The sequence below is a fragment of the Phyllobates terribilis genome, unplaced genomic scaffold (assembly GCF_046119375.1).
Source record: "Phyllobates terribilis strain yellow unplaced genomic scaffold, ASM4611937v1 Scaffold_108__1_contigs__length_5656254, whole genome shotgun sequence".
Taxonomy (NCBI): domain Eukaryota; kingdom Metazoa; phylum Chordata; class Amphibia; order Anura; family Dendrobatidae; genus Phyllobates; species Phyllobates terribilis.
This window is the reverse complement of record NW_027362868.1, coordinates 1,680,935-1,705,677: the sequence shown is the minus strand read 5'-3', so window position 1 is coordinate 1,705,677 and position 24,743 is coordinate 1,680,935. Positions and strand designations below refer to the sequence as shown.

The window sequence follows — 24,743 nt, the reverse complement described above, 5'->3', positions numbered from 1 at the left end:
ACTTTTTGGGTTGGTTTCTCTTTTATAGTCTGCAGGCATTAAATGAAAGAAGTCAGTGTTCCAGCAGAGGGAGACAACGTTTCAGAAAAGGCATTGTAGCAAACCAAAAAAGAAATTTTAAGCGCAGCAGAGTAACCAGCTCACATACCTGTTAGCTCAGGTGAGTTTAAAAGGCTGCTGTTGATAACAAGGGCATTTGCTAAATAGATGGTGTGTGTGCAACAATATACTGAAAGGTCAATTATATTGTGCAGCTTATCTCACCACCTGTAGTTATTTAGGTGAAAGCTCCAAAATGCTTGCCTAATATGTCTGTTTATCCAAAAGGAAGTATAGAGGGAGAGCTAGATAGATAGCATTGCATTACATTACATTACATGGCAATGCAATGCACAGTTGCTGAAGTTGAACCAAAATGAGCTTGTCATCTGGCTTCTGCAACTTTTAACATGAAAAATCCAATGAGGAGAAGAAAAGCAAAGCCAAAGAGTCCATCCCAAAATCGGACAAACAAGCAAAATGAACAAAAAGCATTGAATTCAATTCTTTCTGATTTTAGAAACTGCATTAAAGAAGGGGTGCACCGGTCCTGGAGATACTGCAATACCAGGTCAATGCGTGGAGTGGACAGAGCAAGCTCTTTTTCCATCTCCCTGTTCTAAAAATCCATTTAATATATGGTCCCCAGATAGGGGACGTATCAGATATTAAACTGATAAGAACAGATACTACACTTGATCTTAGCCAAAAGGCCGAGAAGCGATAACCAGAATTGGTTTCCGACTACGGTGCCACCCAAGGATTCTGAAAAGTTCATTTGTGAAGATGGCCACCTGGACTCCCGTTAAGAAGACATGATGTCAACCTCTAGATCCCTCACATGCCTGCACTTTTCGGCTTGCTGCTGCTGCAATCCACGCGTTTTAGATCTGCATAACTCCACCTCTTTTAGCACAGTACCCTCAACCCCCGGCTGTTCCCACCCGCCTCAACACCGTTGGAAGGGAGGAGAACCAATTAAGGCGGGGGGGGGGGGTGGAACGAGCAGCTGTCTACCCTTAGCAGGAGGGTTGCTGATTAATTACCTCTCCTGCTGCTGCTGCTGCTGGCTGTCCAGCAGCAGACTGAAGGTGGCTGCTGCTGTGCGCAGGTATATAAAGGCTCAGAGCCTATTATGACACGCGCAGCCAGCGTTCCATTGCCACATTCCGTCTACTGCAGGCGGGATACCTGGATGGCTGAATGTCACTGAGAAGCTCACAGAGACCGCCATAAGCAACAGTTTAAAAGAATGCCACAGACTAATCAACCAAACTTTTTGGGTTGGTTTCTCTTTTATAGTCTGCAGGCATTAAATGAAAGAAGTCAGTGTTCCAGCAGAGGGAGACAACGTTTCAGAAAAGGCATTGTAGCAAACCAAAAAAGAAATTTTAAGCGCAGCAGAGTAACCAGCTCACATACCTGTTAGCTCAGGTGAGTTTAAAAGGCTGCTGTTGATAACAAGGGCATTTGCTAAATAGATGGTGTGTGTGCAACAATATACTGAAAGGTCAATTATATTGTGCAGCTTATCTCACCACCTGTAGTTATTTAGGTGAAAGCTCCAAAATGCTTGCCTAATATGTCTGTTTATCCAAAAGGAAGTATAGAGGGAGAGCTAGATAGATAGCATTGCATTACATTACATTACATGGCAATGCAATGCACAGTTGCTGAAGTTGAACCAAAATGAGCTTGTCATCTGGCTTCTGCAACTTTTAACATGAAAAATCCAATGAGGAGAAGAAAAGCAAAGCCAAAGAGTCCATCCCAAAATCGGACAAACAAGCAAAATGAACAAAAAGCATTGAATTCAATTCTTTCTGATTTTAGAAACTGCATTAAAGAAGGGGTGCACCGGTCCTGGAGATACTGCAATACCAGGTCAATGCGTGGAGTGGACAGAGCAAGCTCTTTTTCCATCTCCCTGTTCTAAAAATCCATTTAATATATGGTCCCCAGATAGGGGACGTATCAGATATTAAACTGATAAGAACAGATACTACACTTGATCTTAGCCAAAAGGCCGAGAAGCGATAACCAGAATTGGTTTCCGACTACGGTGCCACCCAAGGATTCTGAAAAGTTCATTTGTGAAGATGGCCACCTGGACTCCCGTTAAGAAGACATGATGTCAACCTCTAGATCCCTCACATGCCTGCACTTTTCGGCTTGCTGCTGCTGCAATCCACGCGTTTTAGATCTGCATAACTCCACCTCTTTTAGCACAGTACCCTCAACCCCCGGCTGTTCCCACCCGCCTCAACACCGTTGGAAGGGAGGAGAACCAATTAAGGCGGGGGGGGGGGTGGAACGAGCAGCTGTCTACCCTTAGCAGGAGGGTTGCTGATTAATTACCTCTCCTGCTGCTGCTGCTGCTGGCTGTCCAGCAGCAGACTGAAGGTGGCTGCTGCTGTGCGCAGGTATATAAAGGCTCAGAGCCTATTATGACACGCGCAGCCAGCGTTCCATTGCCACATTCCGTCTACTGCAGGCGGGATACCTGGATGGCTGAATGTCACTGAGAAGCTCACAGAGACCGCCATAAGCAACAGTTTAAAAGAATGCCACAGACTAATCAACCAAACTTTTTGGGTTGGTTTCTCTTTTATAGTCTGCAGGCATTAAATGAAAGAAGTCAGTGTTCCAGCAGAGGGAGACAATGTTTCAGAAAAGGCATTGTAGCAAACCAAAAAAGAAATTTTAAGCGCAGCAGAGTAACCAGCTCAGGTGAGTTTAAAAGGCTGCTGTTGATAACAAGGGCATTTGCTAAATAGATGGTGTGTGTGCAACAATATACTGAAAGGTCAATTATATTGTGCAGCTTATCTCACCACCTGTAGTTATTTAGGTGAAAGCTCCAAAATGCTTGCCTAATATGTCTGTTTATCCAAAAGGAAGTATAGAGGGAGAGCTAGATAGATAGCATTGCATTACATTACATTACATGGCAATGCAATGCACAGTTGCTGAAGTTGAACCAAAATGAGCTTGTCATCTGGCTTCTGCAACTTTTAACATGAAAAATCCAATGAGGAGAAGAAAAGCAAAGCCAAAGAATCCATCCCAAAATCCGACAAACAAGCAAAATGAACAAAAAGCATTGAATTCAATTCTTTCTGATTTTAGAAACTGCATTAAAGAAGGGGTGCACCGGTCCTGGAGATACTGCAATACCAGGTCAATGCGTGGAGTGGACAGAGCAAGCTCTTTTTCCATCTCCCTGTTCTAAAAATCCATTTAATATATGGTCCCCAGATAGGGGACGTATCAGATATTAAACTGATAAGAACAGATACTACACTTGATCTTAGCCAAAAGGCCGAGAAGCGATAACCAGAATTGGTTTCCGACTACGGTGCCACCCAAGGATTCTGAAAAGTCCATTTGTGGAGATGGCCACCTGGACTCCCGTTAAGAAGACATGCTGTCAACCTCTAGATCCCTCACATGCCTGCACTTTTCGGCTTGCTGCTGCTGCAATCCACGCGTTTTAGATCTGCATAACTCCACCTCTTTTAGCACAGTACCCTCAACCCCCGGCTGTTCCCACCCGCCTCAACACCGTTGGAAGGGAGGAGAACCAATTAAGGCGGGGGGGGGGGGTGGAACGAGCAGCTGTCTACCCTTAGCAGGAGGGTTGCTGATTAATTACCTCTCCTGCTGCTGCTGCTGCTGGCTGTCCAGCAGCAGACTGAAGGTGGCTGCTGCTGTGCGCAGGTATATAAAGGCTCAGAGCCTATTATGACACGCGCAGCCAGCGTTCCATTGCCACATTCCGTCTACTGCAGGCGGGATACCTGGATGGCTGAATGTCACTGAGAAGCTCACAGAGACCGCCATAAGCAACAGTTTAAAAGAATGCCACAGACTAATCAACCAAACTTTTTGGGTTGGTTTCTCTTTTATAGTCTGCAGGCATTAAATGAAAGAAGTCAGTGTTCCAGCAGAGGGAGACAACGTTTCAGAAAAGGCATTGTAGCAAACCAAAAAAGAAATTTTAAGCGCAGCAGAGTAACCAGCTCACATACCTGTTAGCTCAGGTGAGTTTAAAAGGCTGCTGTTGATAACAAGGGCATTTGCTAAATAGATGGTGTGTGTGCAACAATATACTGAAAGGTCAATTATATTGTGCAGCTTATCTCACCACCTGTAGTTATTTAGGTGAAAGCTCCAAAATGCTTGCGTAATATGTCTGTTTATCCAAAAGGAAGTATAGAGGGAGAGCTAGATAGATAGCATTGCATTACATTACATTACATGGCAATGCAATGCACAGTTGCTGAAGTTGAACCAAAATGAGCTTGTCATCTGGCTTCTGCAACTTTTAACATGAAAAATCCAATGAGGAGAAGAAAAGCAAAGCCAAAGAGTCCATCCCAAAATCCGACAAACAAGCAAAATGAACAAAAAGCATTGAATTCAATTCTTTCTGATTTTAGAAACTGCATTATAGAAGGGGTGCACCGGTCCTGGAGATACTGCAATACCAGGTCAATGCGTGGAGTGGACAGAGCAAGCTCTTTTTCCATCTCCCTGTTCTAAAAATCCATTTAATATATGGTCCCCAGATAGGGGACGTATCAGATATTAAACTGATAAGAACAGATACTACACTTGATCTTAGCCAAAAGGCCGAGAAGCGATAACCAGAATTGGTTTCCGACTACGGTGCCACCCAAGGATTCTGAAAAGTCCATTTGTGGAGATGGCCACCTGGACTCCCGTTAAGAAGACATGCTGTCAACCTCTAGATCCCTCACATGCCTGCACTTTTCGGCTTGCTGCTGGTGCAATCCACGCGTTTTAGATCTGCATAACTCCACCTCTTTTAGCACAGTACCCTCAACCCCCGGCTGTTCCCACCCGCCTCAACACCGTTGGAAGGGAGGAGAACCAATTAAGGCGGGGGGGGGGGGGGTGGAACGAGCAGCTGTCTACCCTTAGCAGGAGGGTTGCTGATTAATTACCTCTCCTGCTGCTGCTGCTGCTGGCTGTCCAGCAGCAGACTGAAGGTGGCTTCTGCTGTGCGCAGGTATATAAAGGCTCAGAGCCTATTATGACACGCGCAGCCAGCGTTCCATTGCCACATTCCGTCTACTGCAGGCGGGATACCTGGATGGCTGAATGTCACTGAGAAGCTCACAGAGACCGCCATAAGCAACAGTTTAAAAGAATGCCACAGACTAATCAACCAAACTTTTTGGGTTGGTTTCTCTTTTATAGTCTGCAGGCATTAAATGAAAGAAGTCAGTGTTCCAGCAGAGGGAGACAACGTTTCAGAAAAGGCATTGTAGCAAACCAAAAAAGAAATTTTAAGCGCAGCAGAGTAACCAGCTCACATACCTGTTAGCTCAGGTGAGTTTAAAAGGCTGCTGTTGATAACAAGGGCATTTGCTAAATAGATGGTGTGTGTGCAACAATATACTGAAAGGTCAATTATATTGTGCAGCTTATCTCACCACCTGTAGTTATTTAGGTGAAAGCTCCAAAATGCTTGCCTAATATGTCTGTTTATCCAAAAGGAAGTATAGAGGGAGAGCTAGATAGATAGCATTGCATTACATTACATTACATGGCAATGCAATGCACAGTTGCTGAAGTTGAACCAAAATGAGCTTGTCATCTGGCTTCTGCAACTTTTAACATGAAAAATCCAATGAGGAGAAGAAAAGCAAAGCCAAAGAGTCCATCCCAAAATCCGACAAACAAGCAAAATGAACAAAAAGCATTGAATTCAATTCTTTCTGATTTTAGAAACTGCATTAAAGAAGGGGTGCACCGGTCCTGGTGATACTGCAATACCAGGTCAATGCGTGGAGTGGACAGAGCAAGCTCTTTTTCCATCTCCCTGTTCTAAAAATCCATTTAATATATGGTCCCCAGATAGGGGACGTATCAGATATTAAACTGATAAGAACAGATACTACACTTGATCTTAGCCAAAAGGCCGAGAAGCGATAACCAGAATTGGTTTCCGACTACGGTGCCACCCAAGGATTCTGAAAAGTCCATTTGTGGAGATGGCCACCTGGACTCCCGTTAAGAAGACATGCTGTCAACCTCTAGATCCCTCACATGCCTGCACTTTTCGGCTTGCTGCTGCTGCAATCCACGCGTTTTAGATCTGCATAACTCCACCTCTTTTAGCACAGTACCCTCAACCCCCGGCTGTTCCCACCCGCCTCAACACCGTTGGAAGGGAGGAGAACCAATTAAGGCGGGGGGGGGGGGGTGGAACGAGCAGCTGTCTACCCTTAGCAGGAGGGTTGCTGATTAATTACCTCTCCGGCTGCTGCTGCTGCTGGCTGTCCAGCAGCAGACTGAAGGTGGCTGCTGCTGTGCGCAGGTATATAAAGGCTCAGAGCCTATTATGACACGCACAGCCAGCGTTCCATTGCCACATTCCGTCTACTGCAGGCGGGATACCTGGATGGCTGAATGTCACTGAGAAGCTCACAGAGACCGCCATAAGCAACAGTTTAAAAGAATGCCACAGACTAATCAACCAAACTTTTTGGGTTGGTTTCTCTTTTATAGTCTGCAGGCATTAAATGAAAGAAGTCAGTGTTCCAGCAGAGGGAGACAACGTTTCAGAAAAGGCATTGTAGCAAGCCAAAAAAGAAATTTTAAGCGCAGCAGAGTAACCAGCTCACATACCTGTTAGCTCAGGTGAGTTTAAAAGGCTGCTGTTGATAACAAGGGCATTTGCTAAATAGATGGTGTGTGTGCAACAATATACTGAAAGGTCAATTATATTGTGCAGCTTATCTCACCACCTGTAGTTATTTAGGTGAAAGCTCCAAAATGCTTGCCTAATATGTCTGTTTATCCAAAAGGAAGTATAGAGGGAGAGCTAGATAGATAGCATTGCATTACATTACATTACATGGCAATGCAATGCACAGTTGCTGAAGTTGAACCAAAATGAGCTTGTCATCTGGCTTCTGCAACTTTTAACATGAAAAATCCAATGAGGAGAAGAAAAGCAAAGCCAAAGAGTCCATCCCAAAATCCGACAAACAAGCAAAATGAACAAAAAGCATTGAATTCAATTCTTTCTGATTTTAGAAACTGCATTAAAGAAGGGGTGCACCGGTCCTGGAGATACTGCAATACCAGGTCAATGCGTGGAGTGGACAGAGCAAGCTCTTTTTCCATCTCCCTGTTCTAAAAATCCATTTAATATATGGTCCCCAGATAGGGGACGTATCAGATATTAAACTGATAAGAACAGATACTACACTTGATCTTAGCCAAAAGGCCGAGAAGCGATAACCAGAATTGGTTTCCGACTACGGTGCCACCCAAGGATTCTGAAAAGTCCATTTGTGGAGATGGCCACCTGGACTCCCGTTAAGAAGACATGCTGTCAACCTCTAGATCCCTCACATGCCTGCACTTTTCGGCTTGCTGCTGCTGCAATCCACGCGTTTTAGATCTGCATAACTCCACCTCTTTTAGCACAGTACCCTCAACCCCCGGCTGTTCCCACCCGCCTCAACACCGTTGGAAGGGAGGAGAACCAATTAAGGCGGGGGGGGGGGTGGAACGAGCAGCTGTCTACCCTTAGCAGGAGGGTTGCTGATTAATTACCTCTCCTGCTGCTGCTGCTGCTGGCTGTCCAGCAGCAGACTGAAGGTGGCTGCTGCTGTGCGCAGGTATATAAAGGCTCAGAGCCTATTATGACACGCGCAGCCAGCGTTCCATTGCCACATTCCGTCTACTGCAGGCGGGATACCTGGATGGCTGAATGTCACTGAGAAGCTCACAGAGACCGCCATAAGCAACAGTTTAAAAGAATGCCACAGACTAATCAACCAAACTTTTTGGGTTGGTTTCTCTTTTATAGTCTGCAGGCATTAAATGAAAGAAGTCACTGTTCCAGCAGAGGGAGACAACGTTTCAGAAAAGGCATTGTAGCAAACCAAAAAAGAAATTTTAAGCGCAGCAGAGTAACCAGCTCACATACCTGTTAGCTCAGGTGAGTTTAAAAGGCTGCTGTTGATAACAAGGGCATTTGCTAAATAGATGGTGTGTGTGCAACAATATACTGAAAGGTCAATTATATTGTGCAGCTTATCTCACCACCTGTAGTTATTTAGGTGAAAGCTCCAAAATGCTTGCCTAATATGTCTGTTTATCCAAAAGGAAGTATAGAGGGAGAGCTAGATAGATAGCATTGCATTACATTACATTACATGGCAATGCAATGCACAGTTGCTGAAGTTGAACCAAAATGAGCTTGTCATCTGGCTTCTGCAACTTTTAACATGAAAAATCCAATGAGGAGAAGAAAAGCAAAGCCAAAGAGTCCATCCCAAAATCCGATAAACAAGCAAAATGAACAAAAAGCATTGAATTCAATTCTTTCTGATTTTAGAAACTGCATTAAAGAAGGGGTGCACCGGTCCTGGAGATACTGCAATACCAGGTCAATGCGTGGAGTGGACAGAGCAAGCTCTTTTTCCATCTCCCTGTTCTAAAAATCCATTTAATATATGGTCCCCAGATAGGGGACGTATCAGATATTAAACTGATAAGAACAGATACTACACTTGATCTTAGCCAAAAGGCCGAGAAGCGATAACCAGAATTGGTTTCCGACTACGGTGCCACCCAAGGATTCTGAAAAGTCCATTTGTGGAGATGGCCACCTGGACTCCCGTTAAGAAGACATGCTGTCAACCTCTAGATCCCTCACATGCCTGCACTTTTCGGCTTGCTGCTGCTGCAATCCACGCGTTTTAGATCTGCATAACTCCACCTCTTTGAGCACAGTACCCTCAACCCCCGGCTGTTCCCACCCGCCTCAACACCGTTGGAATAGAGGAGAACCAATTAAGGCGGGGGGGGGGGTGGAACGAGCAGCTGTCTACCCTTAGCAGGAGGGTTGCTGATTAATTACCTCTCCTGCTGCTGCTGCTGCTGGCTGTCCAGCAGCAGACTGAAGGTGGCTGCTGCTGTGCGCAGGTATATAAAGGCTCAGAGCCTATTATGACACGCGCAGCCAGCGTTCCATTGCCACATTCCGTCTACTGCAGGCGGGATACCTGGATGGCTGAATGTCACTGAGAAGCTCACAGAGACCGCCATAAGCAACAGTTTAAAAGAATGCCACAGACTAATCAACCAAACTTTTTGGGTTGGTTTCTCTTTTATAGTCTGCAGGCATTAAATGAAAGAAGTCAGTGTTCCAGCAGAGGGAGACAACGTTTCAGAAAAGGCATTGTAGCAAACCAAAAAAGAAATTTTAAGCGCAGCAGAGTAACCAGCTCACATACCTGTTAGCTCAGGTGAGTTTAAAAGGCTGCTGTTGATAACAAGGGCATTTGCTAAATAGATGGTGTGTGTGCAACAATATACTGAAAGGTCAATTATATTGTGCAGCTTATCTCACCACCTGTAGTTATTTAGGTGAAAGCTCCAAAATGCTTGCCTAATATGTCTGTTTATCCAAAAGGAAGTATAGAGGGAGAGCTAGATAGATAGCATTGCATTACATTACATTACATGGCAATGCAATGCACAGTTGCTGAAGTTGAACCAAAATGAGCTTGTCATCTGGCTTCTGCAACTTTTAACATGAAAAATCCAATGAGGAGAAGAAAAGCAAAGCCAAAGAGTCCATCCCAAAATCCGACAAACAAGCAAAATGAACAAAAAGCATTGAATTCAATTCTTTCTGATTTTAGAAACTGCATTAAAGAAGGGGTGCACCGGTCCTGGAGATACTGCAATACCAGGTCAATGCGTGGAGTGGACAGAGCAAGCTCTTTTTCCATCTCCCTGTTCTAAAAATCCATTTAATATATGGTCCCCAGATAGGGGACGTATCAGATATTAAACTGATAAGAACAGATACTACACTTGATCTTAGCCAAAAGGCCGAGAAGCGATAACCAGAATTGGTTTCCGACTACGGTGCCACCCAAGGATTCTGAAAAGTCCATTTGTGGAGATGGCCACCTGGACTCCCGTTAAGAAGACATGCTGTCAACCTCTAGATCCCTCACATGCCTGCACTTTTCGGCTTGCTGCTGCTGCAATCCACGCGTTTTAGATCTGCATAACTCCACCTCTTTTAGCACAGTACCCTCAACCCCCGGCTGTTCCCACCCGCCTCAACACCGTTGGAAGGGAGGAGAACCAATTAAGGCGGGGGGGGGGTGGAACGAGCAGCTGTCTACCCTTAGCAGGAGGGTTGCTGATTAATTACCTCTCCTGCTGCTGCTGCTGCTGGCTGTCCAGCAGCAGACTGAAGGTGGCTGCTGCTGTGCGCAGGTATATAAAGGCTCAGAGCCTATTATGACACGCGCAGCCAGCGTTCCATTGCCACATTCCGTCTACTGCAGGCGGGATACCTGGATGGCTGAATGTCACTGAGAAGCTCACAGAGACCGCCATAAGCAACAGTTTAAAAGAATGCCACAGACTAATCAACCAAACTTTTTGGGTTGGTTTCTCTTTTATAGTCTGCAGGCATTAAATGAAAGAAGTCAGTGTTCCAGCAGAGGGAGACAACGTTTCAGAAAAGGCATTGTAGCAAACCAAAAAAGAAATTTTAAGCGCAGCAGAGTAACCAGCTCACATACCTGTTAGCTCAGGTGAGTTTAAAAGGCTGCTGTTGATAACAAGGGCATTTGCTAAATAGATGGTGTGTGTGCAACAATATACTGAAAGGTCAATTATATTGTGCAGCTTATCTCACCACCTGTAGTTATTTAGGTGAAAGCTCCAAAATGCTTGCCTAATATGTCTGTTTATCCAAAAGGAAGTATAGAGGGAGAGCTAGATAGATAGCATTGCATTACATTACATTACATGGCAATGCAATGCACAGTTGCTGAAGTTGAACCAAAATGAGCTTGTCATCTGGCTTCTGCAACTTTTAACATGAAAAATCCAATGAGGAGAAGAAAAGCAAAGCCAAAGAGTCCATCCCAAAATCCGACAAACAAGTAAAATGAACAAAAAGCATTGAATTCAATTCTTTCTGATTTTAGAAACTGCATTAAAGAAGGGGTGCACCGGTCCTGGAGATACTGCAATACCAGGTCAATGCGTGGAGTGGACAGAGCAAGCTCTTTTTCCATCTCCCTGTTCTAAAAATCCATTTAATATATGGTCCCCAGATAGGGGACGTATCAGATATTAAACTGATAAGAACAGATACTACACTTGATCTTAGCCAAAAGGCCGAGAAGCGATAACCAGAATTGGTTTCCGACTACGGTGCCACCCAAGGATTCTGAAAAGTCCATTTGTGGAGATGGCCACCTGGACTCCCGTTAAGAAGACATGCTGTCAACCTCTAGATCCCTCACATGCCTGCACTTTTCGGCTTGCTGCTGCTGCAATCCACGCGTTTTAGATCTGCATAACTCCACCTCTTTTAGCACAGTACCCTCAACCCCCGGCTGTTCCCACCCGCCTCAACACCGTTGGAAGGGAGGAGAACCAATTAAGGCGGGGGGGGGGGTGGAACGAGCAGCTGTCTACCCTTAGCAGGAGGGTTGCTGATTAATTACCTCTCCTGCTGCTGCTGCTGCTGGCTGTCCAGCAGCAGACTGAAGGTGGCTGCTGCTGTGCGCAGGTATATAAAGGCTCAGAGCCTATTATGACACGCGCAGCCAGCGTTCCATTGCCACATTCCGTCTACTGCAGGCGGGATACCTGGATGGCTGAATGTCACTGAGAAGCTCACAGAGACCGCCATAAGCAACAGTTTAAAAGAATGCCACAGACTAATCAACCAAACTTTTTGGGTTGGTTTCTCTTTTATAGTCTGCAGGCATTAAATGAAAGAAGTCAGTGTTCCAGCAGAGGGAGACAACGTTTCAGAAAAGGCATTGTAGCAAACCAAAAAAGAAATTTTAAGCGCAGCAGAGTAACCAGCTCACATACCTGTTAGCTCAGGTGAGTTTAAAAGGCTGCTGTTGATAACAAGGGCATTTGCTAAATAGATGGTGTGTGTGCAACAATATACTGAAAGGTCAATTATATTGTGCAGCTTATCTCACCACCTGTAGTTATTTAGGTGAAAGCTCCAAAATGCTTGCCTAATATGTCTGTTTATCCAAAAGGAAGTATAGAGGGAGAGCTAGATAGATAGCATTGCATTACATTACATTACATGGCAATGCAATGCACAGTTGCTGAAGTTGAACCAAAATGAGCTTGTCATCTGGCTTCTGCAACTTTTAACATGAAAAATCCAATGAGGAGAAGAAAAGCAAAGCCAAAGAGTCCATCCCAAAATCCGACAAACAAGCAAAATGAACAAAAAGCATTGAATTCAATTCTTTCTGATTTTAGAAACTGCATTAAAGAAGGGGTGCACCGGTCCTGGAGATACTGCAATCCCAGGTCAATGCGTGGAGTGGACAGAGCAAGCTCTTTTTCCATCTCCCTGTTCTAAAAATCCATTTAATATATGGTCCCCAGATAGGGGACGTATCAGATATTAAACTGATAAGAACAGATACTACACTTGATCTTAGCCAAAAGGCCGAGAAGCGATAACCAGAATTGGTTTCCGACTACGGTGCCACCCAAGGATTCTGAAAAGTCCATTTGTGGAGATGGCCACCTGGACTCCCGTTAAGAAGACATGCTGTCAACCTCTAGATCCCTCACATGCCTGCACTTTTCGGCTTGCTGCTGCTGCAATCCACGCGTTTTAGATCTGCATAACTCCACCTCTTTTAGCACAGTACCCTCAACCCCCGGCTGTTCCCACCCGCCTCAACACCGTTGGAAGGGAGGAGAACCAATTAAGGCGGGGGGGGGGTGGAACGAGCAGCTGTCTACCCTTAGCAGGAGGGTTGCTGATTAATTACCTCTCCTGCTGCTGCTGCTGCTGGCTGTCCAGCAGCAGACTGAAGGTGGCTGCTGCTGTGCGCAGGTATATAAAGGCTCAGAGCCTATTATGACACGCGCAGCCAGCGTTCCATTGCCACATTCCGTCTACTGCAGGCGGGATACCTGGATGGCTGAATGTCACTGAGAAGCTCACAGAGACCGCCATAAGCAACAGTTTAAAAGAATGCCACAGACTAATCAACCAAACTTTTTGGGTTGGTTTCTCTTTTATAGTCTGCAGGCATTAAATGAAAGAAGTCAGTGTTCCAGCAGAGGGAGACAACGTTTCAGAAAAGGCATTGTAGCAAACCAAAAAAGAAATTTTAAGCGCAGCAGAGTAACCAGCTCACATACCTGTTAGCTCAGGTGAGTTTAAAAGGCTGCTGTTGATAACAAGGGCATTTGCTAAATAGATGGTGTGTGTGCAACAATATACTGAAAGGTCAATTATATTGTGCAGCTTATCTCACCACCTGTAGTTATTTAGGTGAAAGCTCCAAAATGCTTGCCTAATATGTCTGTTTATCCAAAAGGAAGTATAGAGGGAGAGCTAGATAGATAGCATTGCATTACATTACATTACATGGCAATGCAATGCACAGTTGCTGAAGTTGAACCAAAATGAGCTTGTCATCTGGCTTCTGCAACTTTTAACATGAAAAATCCAATGAGGAGAAGAAAAGCAAAGCCAAAGAGTCCATCCCAAAATCCGACAAACAAGCAAAATGAACAAAAAGCATTGAATTCAATTCTTTCTGATTTTAGAAACTGCATTAAAGAAGGGGTGCACCGTTCCTGGAGATACTGCAATACCAGGTCAATGCGTGGAGTGGACAGAGCAAGCTCTTTTTCCATCTCCCTGTTCTAAAAATCCATTTAATATATGGTCCCCAGATAGGGGACGTATCAGATATTAAACTGATAAGAACAGATACTACACTTGATCTTAGCCAAAAGGCCGAGAAGCGATAACCAGAATTGGTTTCCGACTACGGTGCCACCCAAGGATTCTGAAAAGTCCATTTGTGGAGATGGCCACCTGGACTCCCGTTAAGAAGACATGCTGTCAACCTCTAGATCCCTCACATGCCTGCACTTTTCGGCTTGCTGCTGCTGCAATCCACGCGTTTTAGATCTGCATAACTCCACCTCTTTTAGCACAGTACCCTCAACCCCCGGCTGTTCCCACCCGCCTCAACACCGTTGGAAGGGAGGAGAACCAATTAAGGCGGGGGGGGGTGGAACGAGCAGCTGTCTACCCTTAGCAGGAGGGTTGCTGATTAATTACCTCTCCTGCTGCTGCTGCTGTTGGCTGTCCAGCAGCAGACTGAAGGTGGCTGCTGCTGTGCGCAGGTATATAAAGGCTCAGAGCCTATTATGACACGCGCAGCCAGCGTTCCATTGCCACATTCCGTCTACTGCAGGCGGGATACCTGGATGGCTGAATGTCACTGAGAAGCTCACAGAGACCGCCATAAGCAACAGTTTAAAAGAATGCCACAGACTAATCAACCAAACTTTTTGGGTTGGTTTCTCTTTTATAGTCTGCAGGCATTAAATGAAAGAAGTCAGTGTTCCAGCAGAGGGAGACAACGTTTCAGAAAAGGCATTGTAGCAAACCAAAAAAGAAATTTTAAGCGCAGCAGAGTAACCAGCTCACATACCTGTTAGCTCAGGTGAGTTTAAAAGGCTGCTGTTGATAACAAGGGCATTTGCTAAATAGATGGTGTGTGTGCAACAATATACTGAAAGGTCAATTATATTGTGCAGCTTATCTCACCACCTGTAGTTATTTAGGTGAAAGCTCCAAAATGCTTGCCTAATATGTCTGTTTATCCAAAAGGAAGTATAGAGGGAGAGCTAGATAGATAGCATTGCATTACATTACATTACATGGCAATGCAATGCACAGTTGCTGAAGTTGAACCAAAATGAGCTTGTCATCTGGCTTCTGCAACTTTTAACATGAAAAATCCAATGAGGAGAAGAAAAGCAAAGCCAAAGAGTCCATCCCAAAATCCGACAAACAAGCAAAATGAACAAAAAGCATTGAATTCAATTCTTTCTGATTTTAGAAACTGCATTAAAGAAGGGGTGCACCGGTCCTGGAGATACTGCAATACCAGGTCAATGCGTGGAGTGGACAGAGCAAGCTCTTTTTCCATCTCCCTGTTCTAAAAATCCATTTAATATATGGTCCCCAGATAGGGGACGTATCAGATATTAAACTGATAAGAACAGATACTACACTTGATCTTAGCCAAAAGGCCGAGAAGCGATAACCAGAATTGGTTTCCGACTACGGTGCCACCCAAGGATTCTGAAAAGTCCATTTGTGGAGATGGCCACCTGGACTCCCGTTAAGAAGACATGCTGTCAACCTCTAGATCCCTCACATGCCTGCACTTTTCGGCTTGCTGCTGCTGCAATCCACGCGTTTTAGATCTGCATAACTCCACCTCTTTTAGCACAGTACCCTCAACCCCCGGCTGTTCCCACCCGCCTCAACACCGTTGGAAGGGAGGAGAACCAATTAAGGCGGGGGGGGGGTGGAACGAGCAGCTGTCTACCCTTAGCAGGAGGGTTGCTGATTAATTACCTCTCCTGCTGCTGCTGCTGCTGGCTGTCCAGCAGCAGACTGAAGGTGGCTGCTGCTGTGCGCAGGTATATAAAGGCTCAGAGCCTATTATGACACGCGCAGCCAGCGTTCCATTGCCACATTCCGTCTACTGCAGGCGGGATACCTGGATGGCTGAATGTCACTGAGAAGCTCACAGAGACCGCCATAAGCAACAGTTTAAAAGAATGCCACAGACTAATCAACCAAACTTTTTGGGTTGGTTTCTCTTTTATAGTCTGCAGGCATTAAATGAAAGAAGTCAGTGTTCCAGCAGAGGGAGACAACGTTTCAGAAAAGGCATTGTAGCAAACCAAAAAAGAAATTTTAAGCGCAGCAGAGTAACCAGCTCACATACCTGTTAGCTCAGGTGAGTTTAAAAGGCTGCTGTTGATAACAAGGGCATTTGCTAAATAGATGGTGTGTGTGCAACAATATACTGAAAGGTCAATTATATTGTGCAGCTTATCTCACCACCTGTAGTTATTTAGGTGAAAGCTCCAAAATGCTTGCCTAATATGTCTGTTTATCCAAAAGGAAGTATAGAGGGAGAGCTAGATAGATAGCATTGCATTACATTACATTACATGGCAATGCAATGCACAGTTGCTGAAGTTGAACCAAAATGAGCTTGTCATCTGGCTTCTGCAACTTTTAACATGAAAAATCCAATGAGGAGAAGAAAAGCAAAGCCAAAGAGTCCATCCCAAAATCCGACAAACAAGTAAAATGAACAAAAAGCATTGAATTCAATTCTTTCTGATTTTAGAAACTGCATTAAAGAAGGGGTGCACCGGTCCTGGAGATACTGCAATACCAGGTCAATGCGTGGAGTGGACAGAGCAAGCTCTTTTTCCATCTCCCTGTTCTAAAAATCCATTTAATATATGGTCCCCAGATAGGGGACGTATCAGATATTAAACTGATAAGAACAGATACTACACTTGATCTTAGCCAAAAGGCCGAGAAGCGATAACCAGAATTGGTTTCCGACTACGGTGCCACCCAAGGATTCTGAAAAGTCCATTTGTGGAGATGGCCACCTGGACTCCCGTTAAGAAGACATGCTGTCAACCTCTAGATCCCTCACATGCCTGCACTTTTCGGCTTGCTGCTGCTGCAATCCACGCGTTTTAGATCTGCATAACTCCACCTCTTTTAGCACAGTACCCTCAACCCCCGGCTGTTCCCACCCGCCTCAACACCGTTGGAAGGGAGGAGAACCAATTAAGGCGGGGGGGGGGGTGGAACGAGCAGCTGTCTACCCTTAGCAGGAGGGTTGCTGATTAATTACCTCTCCTGCTGCTGCTGCTGCTGGCTGTCCAGCAGCAGACTGAAGGTGGCTGCTGCTGTGCGCAGGTATATAAAGGCTCAGAGCCTATTATGACACGCGCAGCCAGCGTTCCATTGCCACATTCCGTCTACTGCAGGCGGGATACCTGGATGGCTGAATGTCACTGAGAAGCTCACAGAGACCGCCATAAGCAACAGTTTAAAAGAATGCCACAGACTAATCAACCAAACTTTTTGGGTTGGTTTCTCTTTTATAGTCTGCAGGCATTAAATGAAAGAAGTCAGTGTTCCAGCAGAGGGAGACAACGTTTCAGAAAAGGCATTGTAGCAAACCAAAAAAGAAATTTTAAGCGCAGCAGAGTAACCAGCTCACATACCTGTTAGCTCAGGTGAGTTTAAAAGGCTGCTGTTGATAACAAGGGCATTTGCTAAATAGATGGTGTGTGTGCAACAATATACTGAAAGGTCAATTATATTGTGCAGCTTATCTCACCACCTGTAGTTATTTAGGTGAAAGCTCCAAAATGCTTGCCTAATATGTCTGTTTATCCAAAAGGAAGTATAGAGGGAGAGCTAGATAGATAGCATTGCATTACATTACATTACATGGCAATGCAATGCACAGTTGCTGAAGTTGAACCAAAATGAGCTTGTCATCTGGCTTCTGCAACTTTTAACATGAAAAATCCAATGAGGAGAAGAAAAGCAAAGCCAAAGAGTCCATCCCAAAATCCGACAAACAAGCAAAATGAACAAAAAGCATTGAATTCAATTCTTTCTGATTTTAGAAACTGCATTAAAGAAGGGGTGCACCGGTCCTGGAGATACTGCAATCCCAGGTCAATGCGTGGAGTGGACAGAGCAAGCTCTTTTTCCATCTCCCTGTTCTAAAAATCCATTTAATATATGGTCCCCAGATAGGGGACGTATCAGATATTAAACTGATAAGAACAGATACTACACTTGATCTTAGCCAAAAGGCCGAGAAGCGATAACCAGAATTGGTTTCCGACTACGGTGCCACCCAAGGATTCTGAAAAGTCCATTTGTGGAGATGGCCACCTGGACTCCCGTTAAGAAGACATGCTGTCAACCTCTAGATCCCTCACATGCCTGCACTTTTCGGCTTGCTGCTGCTGCAATCCACGCGTTTTAGATCTGCATAACTCCACCTCTTTTAGCACAGTACCCTCAACCCCCGGCTGTTCCCACCCGCCTCAACACCGTTGGAAGGGAGGAGAACCAATTAAGGCGGGGGGGGGGTGGAACGAGCAGCTGTCTACCCTTAGCAGGAGGGTTGCTGATTAATTACCTCTCCTGCTGCTGCTGCTGCTGGCTGTCCAGCAGCAGACTGAAGGTGGCTGCTGCTGTGCGCAGGTATATAAAGGCTCAGAGCCTATTATGACACGCGCAGCCAGCGTTCCATTGCCACATTCCGTCTACTGCAGGCGGGATACCTGGATGGCTGAATGTCACTGAGAAGCTCACAGAGACCGCCATAAGCAACAGTTTAAAAGAATGCCACAGACTAATCAACCAAACTTTTTGGGTTGGTTTCTCTTTTATAGTCTGCAGGCATTAAATGAAAGAAGTCAGTGTTCCAGCAGAGGGAGACAACGTTTCAGAAAAGGCATTGTAGCAAACCAAAAAAGAAATTTTAAGCGCAGCAGAGTAACCAGCTCACATACCTGTTAGCTCAGGTGAGTTTAAAAGGCTGCTGTTGATAACAAGGGCATTTGCTAAATAGATGGTGTGTGTGCAACAATATACTGAAAGGTCAATTATATTGTGCAGCTTATCTCACCACCTGTAGTTATTTAGGTGAAAGCTCCAAAATGCTTGCCTAATATGTCTGTTTATCCAAAAGGAAGTATAGAGGGAGAGCTAGATAGATAGCATTGCATTACATTACATTACATGGCAATGCAATGCACAGTTGCTGAAGTTGAACCAAAATGAGCTTGTCATCTGGCTTCTGCAACTTTTAACATGAAAAATCCAATGAGGAGAAGAAAAGCAAAGCCAAAGAGTCCATCCCAAAATCCGACAAACAAGCAAAATGAACAAAAAGCATTGAATTCAATTCTTTCTGATTTTAGAAACTGCATTAAAGAAGGGGTGCACCGTTCCTGGAGATACTGCAATACCAGGTCAATGCGTGGAGTGGACAGAGCAAGCTCTTTTTCCATCTCCCTGTTCTAAAAATCCATTTAATATATGGTCCCCAGATAGGGGACGTATCAGATATTAAACTGATAAGAACAGATACTACACTTGATCTTAGCCAAAAGGCCGAGAAGCGATAACCAGAATTGGTTTCCGACTACGGTGCCACCCAAGGATTCTGAAAAGTCCATTTGTGGAGATGGCCACCTGGACTCCCGTTAAGAAGACATGCTGTCAACCTCTAGATCCCTCACATGCCTGCACTTTTCGGCTTGCTGCTGCTGCAATCCACGCGTTTTAGATCTGCATAACTCCACCTCTTTTAGCACAGTACCCTCAACCCCCGGCTGTTCCCACCCGCCTCAACACCGTTGGAAGGGAGGAGAACCAATTAAGGCGGGGGGGGGTGGAACGAGCAGCTGTCTACCCTTAGCAGGAGGGTTGCTGATTAATTACCTCTCCTGCTGCTGCTGCTGTTGGCTGTCCAGCAGCAGACTGAAGGTGGCTGCTGCTGTGCGCAGGTATATAAAGGCTCAGAGCCTATTATGACACGCGCAGCCAGCGTTCCATTGCCACATTCCGTCTACTGCAGGCGGGATACCTGGATGGCTGAATGTCACTGAGAAGCTCACAGAGACCGCCATAAGCAACAGTTTAAAAGAATGCCACAGACTAATCAACCAAACTTTTTGGGTTGGTTTCTCTTTTATAGTCTGCAGGCATTAAATGAAAGAAGTCAGTGTTCCAGCAGAGGGAGACAACGTTTCAGAAAAGGCATTGTAGCAAACCAAAAAAGAAATTTTAAGCGCAGCAGAGTAACCAGCTCACATACCTGTTAGCTCAGGTGAGTTTAAAAGGCTGCTGTTGATAACAAGGGCATTTGCTAAATAGATGGTGTGTGTGCAACAATATACTGAAAGGTCAATTATATTGTGCAGCTTATCTCACCACCTGTAGTTATTTAGGTGAAAGCTCCAAAATGCTTGCCTAATATGTCTGTTTATCCAAAAGGAAGTATAGAGGGAGAGCTAGATAGATAGCATTGCATTACATTACATTACATGGCAATGCAATGCACAGTTGCTGAAGTTGAACCAAAATGAGCTTGTCATCTGGCTTCTGCAACTTTTAACATGAAAAATCCAATGAGGAGAAGAAAAGCAAAGCCAAAGAGTCCATCCCAAAATCCGACAAACAAGCAAAATGAACAAAAAGCATTGAATTCAATTCTTTCTGATTTTAGAAACTGCATTAAAGAAGGGGTGCACCGGTCCTGGAGATACTGCAATACCAGGTCAATGCATGGAGTGGACAGAGCAAGCTCTTTTTCCATCTCCCTGTTCTAAAAATCCATTTAATATATGGTCCCCAGATAGGGGACGTATCAGATATTAAACTGATAAGAACAGATACTACACTTGATCTTAGCCAAAAGGCCGAGAAGCGATAACCAGAATTGGTTTCCGACTACGGTGCCACCCAAGGATTCTGAAAAGTCCATTTGTGGAGATGGCCACCTGGACTCCCGTTAAGAAGACATGCTGTCAACCTCTAGATCCCTCACATGCCTGCACTTTTCGGCTTGCTGCTGCTGCAATCCACGCGTTTTAGATCTGCATAACTCCACCTCTTTTAGCACAGTACCCTCAACCCCTGGCTGTTCCCACCCGCCTCAACACCGTTGGAAGGGAGGAGAACCAATTAAGGCGGGGGGGGGGGTGGAACGAGCAGCTGTCTACCCTTAGCAGGAGGGTTGCTGATTAATTACCTCTCCTGCTGCTGCTGCTGCTGGCTGTCCAGCAGCAGACTGAAGGTGGCTGCTGCTGTGCGCAGGTATATAAAGGCTCAGAGCCTATTATGACACGCGCAGCCAGCGTTCCATTGCCACATTCCGTCTACTGCAGGCGGGATACCTGGATGGCTGAATGTCACTGAGAAGCTCACAGAGACCGCCATAAGCAACAGTTTAAAAGAATGCCACAGACTAATCAACCAAACTTTTTGGGTTGGTTTCTCTTTTATAGTCTGCAGGCATTAAATGAAAGAAGTCAGTGTTCCAGCAGAGGGAGACAACGTTTCAGAAAAGGCATTGTAGCAAACCAAAAAAGAAATTTTAAGCGCAGCAGAGTAACCAGCTCACATACCTGTTAGCTCAGGTGAGTTTAAAAGGCTGCTGTTGATAACAAGGGCATTTGCTAAATAGATGGTGTGTGTGCAACAATATACTGAAAGGTCAATTATATTGTGCAGCTTATCTCACCACCTGTAGTTATTTAGGTGAAAGCTCCAATATGCTTGCCTAATATGTCTGTTTATCCAAAAGGAAGTATAGAGGGAGAGCTAGATAGATAGCATTGCATTACATTACATTACATGGCAATGCAATGCACAGTTGCTGAAGTTGAACCAAAATGAGCTTGTCATCTGGCTTCTGCAACTTTTAACATGAAAAATCCAATGAGGAGAAGAAAAGCAAAGCCAAAGAGTCCATCCCAAAATCCGACAAACAAGCAAAATGAACAAAAAGCATTGAATTCAATTCTTTCTGATTTTAGAAACTGCATTAAAGAAGGGGTGCACCGGTCCTGGAGATACTGCAATACCAGGTCAATGCGTGGAGTGGACAGAGCAAGCTCTTTTTCCATCTCCCTGTTCTAAAAATCCATTTAATATATGGTCCCCAGATAGGGGACGTATCAGCTATTAAACTGATAAGAACAGATACTACACTTGATCTTAGCCAAAAGGCCGAGAAGCGATAACCAGAATTGGTTTCCGACTACGGTGCCACCCAAGGATTCTGAAAAGTCCATTTGTGGAGATGGCCACCTGGACTCCCGTTAAGAAGACATGCTGTCAACCTCTAGATCCCTCACATGCCTGCACTTTTCGGCTTGCTGCTGCTGCAATCCACGCGTTTTAGATCTGCATAACTCCACCTCTTTTAGCACAGTACCCTCAACCCCCGGCTGTTCCCACCCGCCTCAACACCGTTGGAAGGGAGGAGAACCAATTAAGGCGGGGGGGGGGGGGTGGAACGAGCAGCTGTCTACCCTTAGCAGGAGGGTTGCTGATTAATTACCTCTCCTGCTGCTGCTGCTGCTGGCTGTCCAGCAGCAGACTGAAGGTGGCTGCTGCTGTGCGCAGGTATATAAAGGCTCAGAGCCTATTATGACACGCGCAGCCAGCGTTCCATTGCCACATTCCGTCTACTGCAGGCGGGATACCTGGATGGCTGAATGTCACTGAGAAGCTCACAGAGACCGCCATAAGCAACAGTTTAAAATAATGCCACAGACTAATCAACCAAACTTTTTGGGTTGGTTTCTCTTTTATAGTCTGCAGGCATTAAATGAAAGAAGTCAGTGTTCCAGCAGAGGGAGACAACGTTTCAGAAAAGGCATTGTAGCAAACCAAAAAAGAAATTTTAAGCGCAGCAGAGTAACCAGCTCACATACCTGTTAGCTCAGGTGAGTTTAAAAGGCTGCTGTTGATAACAAGGGCATTTGCTAAATAGATGGTGTGTGTGCAACAATATACTGAAAGGTCAATTATATTGTGCAGCTTATCTCACCACCTGTAGTTATTTAGGTGAAAGCTCCAAAATGCTTGCCTAATATGTCTGTTTATCCAAAAGGAAGTATAGAGGGAGAGCTAGATAGATAGCATTGCATTACATTACATTACATGGCAATGCAATGCACAGTTGCTGAAGTTGAACCAAAATGAGCTTGTCATCTGGCTTCTGCAACTTTTAACATGAAAAATCCAATGAGGAGAAGAAAAGCAAAGCCAAAGAGTCCATCCCAAAATCCGACAAACAAGCAAAATGAACAAAAAGCATTGAATTCAATTCTTTCTGATTTTAGAAACTGCATTAAAGAAGGGGTGCACCGGTCCTGGAGATACTGCAATACCAGGTCAATGCGTGGAGTGGACAGAGCAAGCTCTTTTTCCATCTCCCTGTTCTAAAAATCCATTTAATATATGGTCCCCAGATAGGGGACGTATCAGATATTAAACTGATAAGAACAGATACTACACTTGATCTTAGCCAAAAGGCCGAGAAGCGATAACCAGAATTGGTTTCCGACTACGGTGCCACCCAAGGATTCTGAAAAGTCCATTTGTTGAGATGGCCACCTGGACTCCCGTTAAGAAGACATGCTGTCAACCTCTAGATCCCTCACATGCCTGCACTTTTCGGCTTGCTGCTGCTGCAATCCACGCGTTTTAGATCTGCATAACTCCACCTCTTTTAGCACAGTACCCTCAACCCCCGGCTGTTCCCACCCGCCTCAACACCGTTGGAAGGGAGGAGAACCAATTAAGGCGGGGGGGGGGGGGGTGGAACGAGCAGCTGTCTACCCTTAGCAGGAGGGTTGCTGATTAATTACCTCTCCTGCTGCTGCTGCTGTTGGCTGTCCAGCAGCAGACTGAAGGTGGCTGCTGCTGTGCGCAGGTATATAAAGGCTCAGAGCCTATTATGACACGCGCAGCCAGCGTTCCATTGCCACATTCCGTCTACTGCAGGCGGGATACCTGGATGGCTGAATGTCACTGAGAAGCTCACAGAGACCGCCATAAGCAACAGTTTAAAAGAATGCCACAGACTAATCAACCAAACTTTTTGGGTTGGTTTCTCTTTTATAGTCTGCAGGCATTAAATGAAAGAAGTCAGTGTTCCAGCAGAGGGAGACAACGTTTCAGAAAAGGCATTGTAGCAAACCAAAAAAGAAATTTTAAGCGCAGCAGAGTAACCAGCTCACATACCTGTTAGCTCAGGTGAGTTTAAAAGGCTGCTGTTGATAACAAGGGCATTTGCTAAATAGATGGTGTGTGTGCAACAATATACTGAAAGGTCAATTATATTGTGCAGCTTATCTCACCACCTGTAGTTATTTAGGTGAAAGCTCCAAAATGCTTGCCTAATATGTCTGTTTATCCAAAAGGAAGTATAGAGGGAGAGCTAGATAGATAGCATTGCATTACATTACATTACATGGCAATGCAATGCACAGTTGCTGAAGTTGAACCAAAATGAGCTTGTCATCTGGCTTCTGCAACTTTTAACATGAAAAATCCAATGAGGAGAAGAAAAGCAAAGCCAAAGAGTCCATCCCAAAATCCGACAAACAAGCAAAATGAACAAAAAGCATTGAATTCAATTCTTTCTGATTTTAGAAACTGCATTAAAGAAGGGGTGCACCGGTCCTGGAGATACTGCAATACCAGGTCAATGCGTGGAGTGGACAGAGCAAGCTCTTTTTCCATCTCCCTGTTCTAAAAATCCATTTAATATATGGTCCCCAGATAGGGGACGTATCAGATATTAAACTGATAAGAACAGATTTTTTTTTTTTTTTTTTTTTTATACCATTCAGTAAAATTTTTCAAGCAACAATCAATAGTATAAAAACTCATACTACGTTGCCCAGTCTTACATCATAATGGTACTTTCTTTATTTCATATTTATAACTTTATACTGAAACAGTTGTAATACCTTTTGAATGGACAAAAAACTGTAAAACATACCATTATCATAAAAAAAGACAGATCACAACACTTAAACAAGGACTTACTCGTACTTTACCAGTGACCTCCATTTTTTGACTTTCCAAAAACCTTCTGAATCAAAGCCACCACCGCCACGGCTGTCCCATAAATAAACTATGTATAACCTTGACAAAACCATCCTAACACAATTATTAACTGAGATTATTTTCCTTTTAAATAAACACAAATTCCTAACGTCCCACAGAC

General features: G+C 44.7%; 19 non-coding genes across 19 annotated transcripts; all 19 read right to left on the bottom strand.

Moving 5' to 3' along the window:
- Positions 1-573: 573 nt before the first annotated feature.
- LOC141199254 (U2 spliceosomal RNA) lies at positions 574-764 on the bottom strand. Its single transcript, XR_012271011.1, has one exon. It is a non-coding gene; the product is annotated as a U2 spliceosomal RNA (small nuclear RNA).
- A 1,122-nt stretch (positions 765-1,886) lies between these two features.
- Positions 1,887-2,077, bottom strand: LOC141199253 (U2 spliceosomal RNA). The gene has a single exon (XR_012271010.1). It is a non-coding gene; the product is annotated as a U2 spliceosomal RNA (small nuclear RNA).
- A 1,105-nt stretch (positions 2,078-3,182) lies between these two features.
- Positions 3,183-3,373, bottom strand: LOC141199252 (U2 spliceosomal RNA). Its single transcript, XR_012271009.1, has one exon. It is a non-coding gene; the product is annotated as a U2 spliceosomal RNA (small nuclear RNA).
- A 1,122-nt stretch (positions 3,374-4,495) lies between these two features.
- LOC141199251 (U2 spliceosomal RNA) lies at positions 4,496-4,686 on the bottom strand. The gene has a single exon (XR_012271008.1). It is a non-coding gene; the product is annotated as a U2 spliceosomal RNA (small nuclear RNA).
- A 1,124-nt stretch (positions 4,687-5,810) lies between these two features.
- LOC141200654 (U2 spliceosomal RNA) lies at positions 5,811-6,001 on the bottom strand. Its single transcript, XR_012272368.1, has one exon. It is a non-coding gene; the product is annotated as a U2 spliceosomal RNA (small nuclear RNA).
- Positions 6,002-7,124: 1,123 nt separating this feature from the next.
- Positions 7,125-7,315, bottom strand: LOC141199250 (U2 spliceosomal RNA). The gene has a single exon (XR_012271007.1). It is a non-coding gene; the product is annotated as a U2 spliceosomal RNA (small nuclear RNA).
- A 1,121-nt stretch (positions 7,316-8,436) lies between these two features.
- On the bottom strand, positions 8,437-8,627 carry LOC141199249 (U2 spliceosomal RNA). The gene has a single exon (XR_012271006.1). It is a non-coding gene; the product is annotated as a U2 spliceosomal RNA (small nuclear RNA).
- A 1,121-nt stretch (positions 8,628-9,748) lies between these two features.
- Positions 9,749-9,939, bottom strand: LOC141199248 (U2 spliceosomal RNA). The gene has a single exon (XR_012271005.1). It is a non-coding gene; the product is annotated as a U2 spliceosomal RNA (small nuclear RNA).
- A 1,120-nt stretch (positions 9,940-11,059) lies between these two features.
- LOC141199247 (U2 spliceosomal RNA) lies at positions 11,060-11,250 on the bottom strand. Its single transcript, XR_012271004.1, has one exon. It is a non-coding gene; the product is annotated as a U2 spliceosomal RNA (small nuclear RNA).
- Positions 11,251-12,371: 1,121 nt separating this feature from the next.
- LOC141200321 (U2 spliceosomal RNA) lies at positions 12,372-12,562 on the bottom strand. The gene has a single exon (XR_012272044.1). It is a non-coding gene; the product is annotated as a U2 spliceosomal RNA (small nuclear RNA).
- A 1,120-nt stretch (positions 12,563-13,682) lies between these two features.
- LOC141201073 (U2 spliceosomal RNA) lies at positions 13,683-13,873 on the bottom strand. Its single transcript, XR_012272647.1, has one exon. It is a non-coding gene; the product is annotated as a U2 spliceosomal RNA (small nuclear RNA).
- Positions 13,874-14,992: 1,119 nt separating this feature from the next.
- Positions 14,993-15,183, bottom strand: LOC141199246 (U2 spliceosomal RNA). Its single transcript, XR_012271003.1, has one exon. It is a non-coding gene; the product is annotated as a U2 spliceosomal RNA (small nuclear RNA).
- A 1,120-nt stretch (positions 15,184-16,303) lies between these two features.
- LOC141199244 (U2 spliceosomal RNA) lies at positions 16,304-16,494 on the bottom strand. Its single transcript, XR_012271001.1, has one exon. It is a non-coding gene; the product is annotated as a U2 spliceosomal RNA (small nuclear RNA).
- A 1,121-nt stretch (positions 16,495-17,615) lies between these two features.
- LOC141200319 (U2 spliceosomal RNA) lies at positions 17,616-17,806 on the bottom strand. Its single transcript, XR_012272043.1, has one exon. It is a non-coding gene; the product is annotated as a U2 spliceosomal RNA (small nuclear RNA).
- Positions 17,807-18,926: 1,120 nt separating this feature from the next.
- Positions 18,927-19,117, bottom strand: LOC141200997 (U2 spliceosomal RNA). The gene has a single exon (XR_012272636.1). It is a non-coding gene; the product is annotated as a U2 spliceosomal RNA (small nuclear RNA).
- A 1,119-nt stretch (positions 19,118-20,236) lies between these two features.
- On the bottom strand, positions 20,237-20,427 carry LOC141200268 (U2 spliceosomal RNA). The gene has a single exon (XR_012271993.1). It is a non-coding gene; the product is annotated as a U2 spliceosomal RNA (small nuclear RNA).
- A 1,121-nt stretch (positions 20,428-21,548) lies between these two features.
- Positions 21,549-21,739, bottom strand: LOC141200325 (U2 spliceosomal RNA). Its single transcript, XR_012272048.1, has one exon. It is a non-coding gene; the product is annotated as a U2 spliceosomal RNA (small nuclear RNA).
- Positions 21,740-22,862: 1,123 nt separating this feature from the next.
- Positions 22,863-23,053, bottom strand: LOC141199243 (U2 spliceosomal RNA). The gene has a single exon (XR_012271000.1). It is a non-coding gene; the product is annotated as a U2 spliceosomal RNA (small nuclear RNA).
- Positions 23,054-24,177: 1,124 nt separating this feature from the next.
- Positions 24,178-24,373, bottom strand: LOC141200882 (U2 spliceosomal RNA). Its single transcript, XR_012272580.1, has one exon. It is a non-coding gene; the product is annotated as a U2 spliceosomal RNA (small nuclear RNA).
- Between the last annotated feature and the right edge of the window lie 370 nt (positions 24,374-24,743).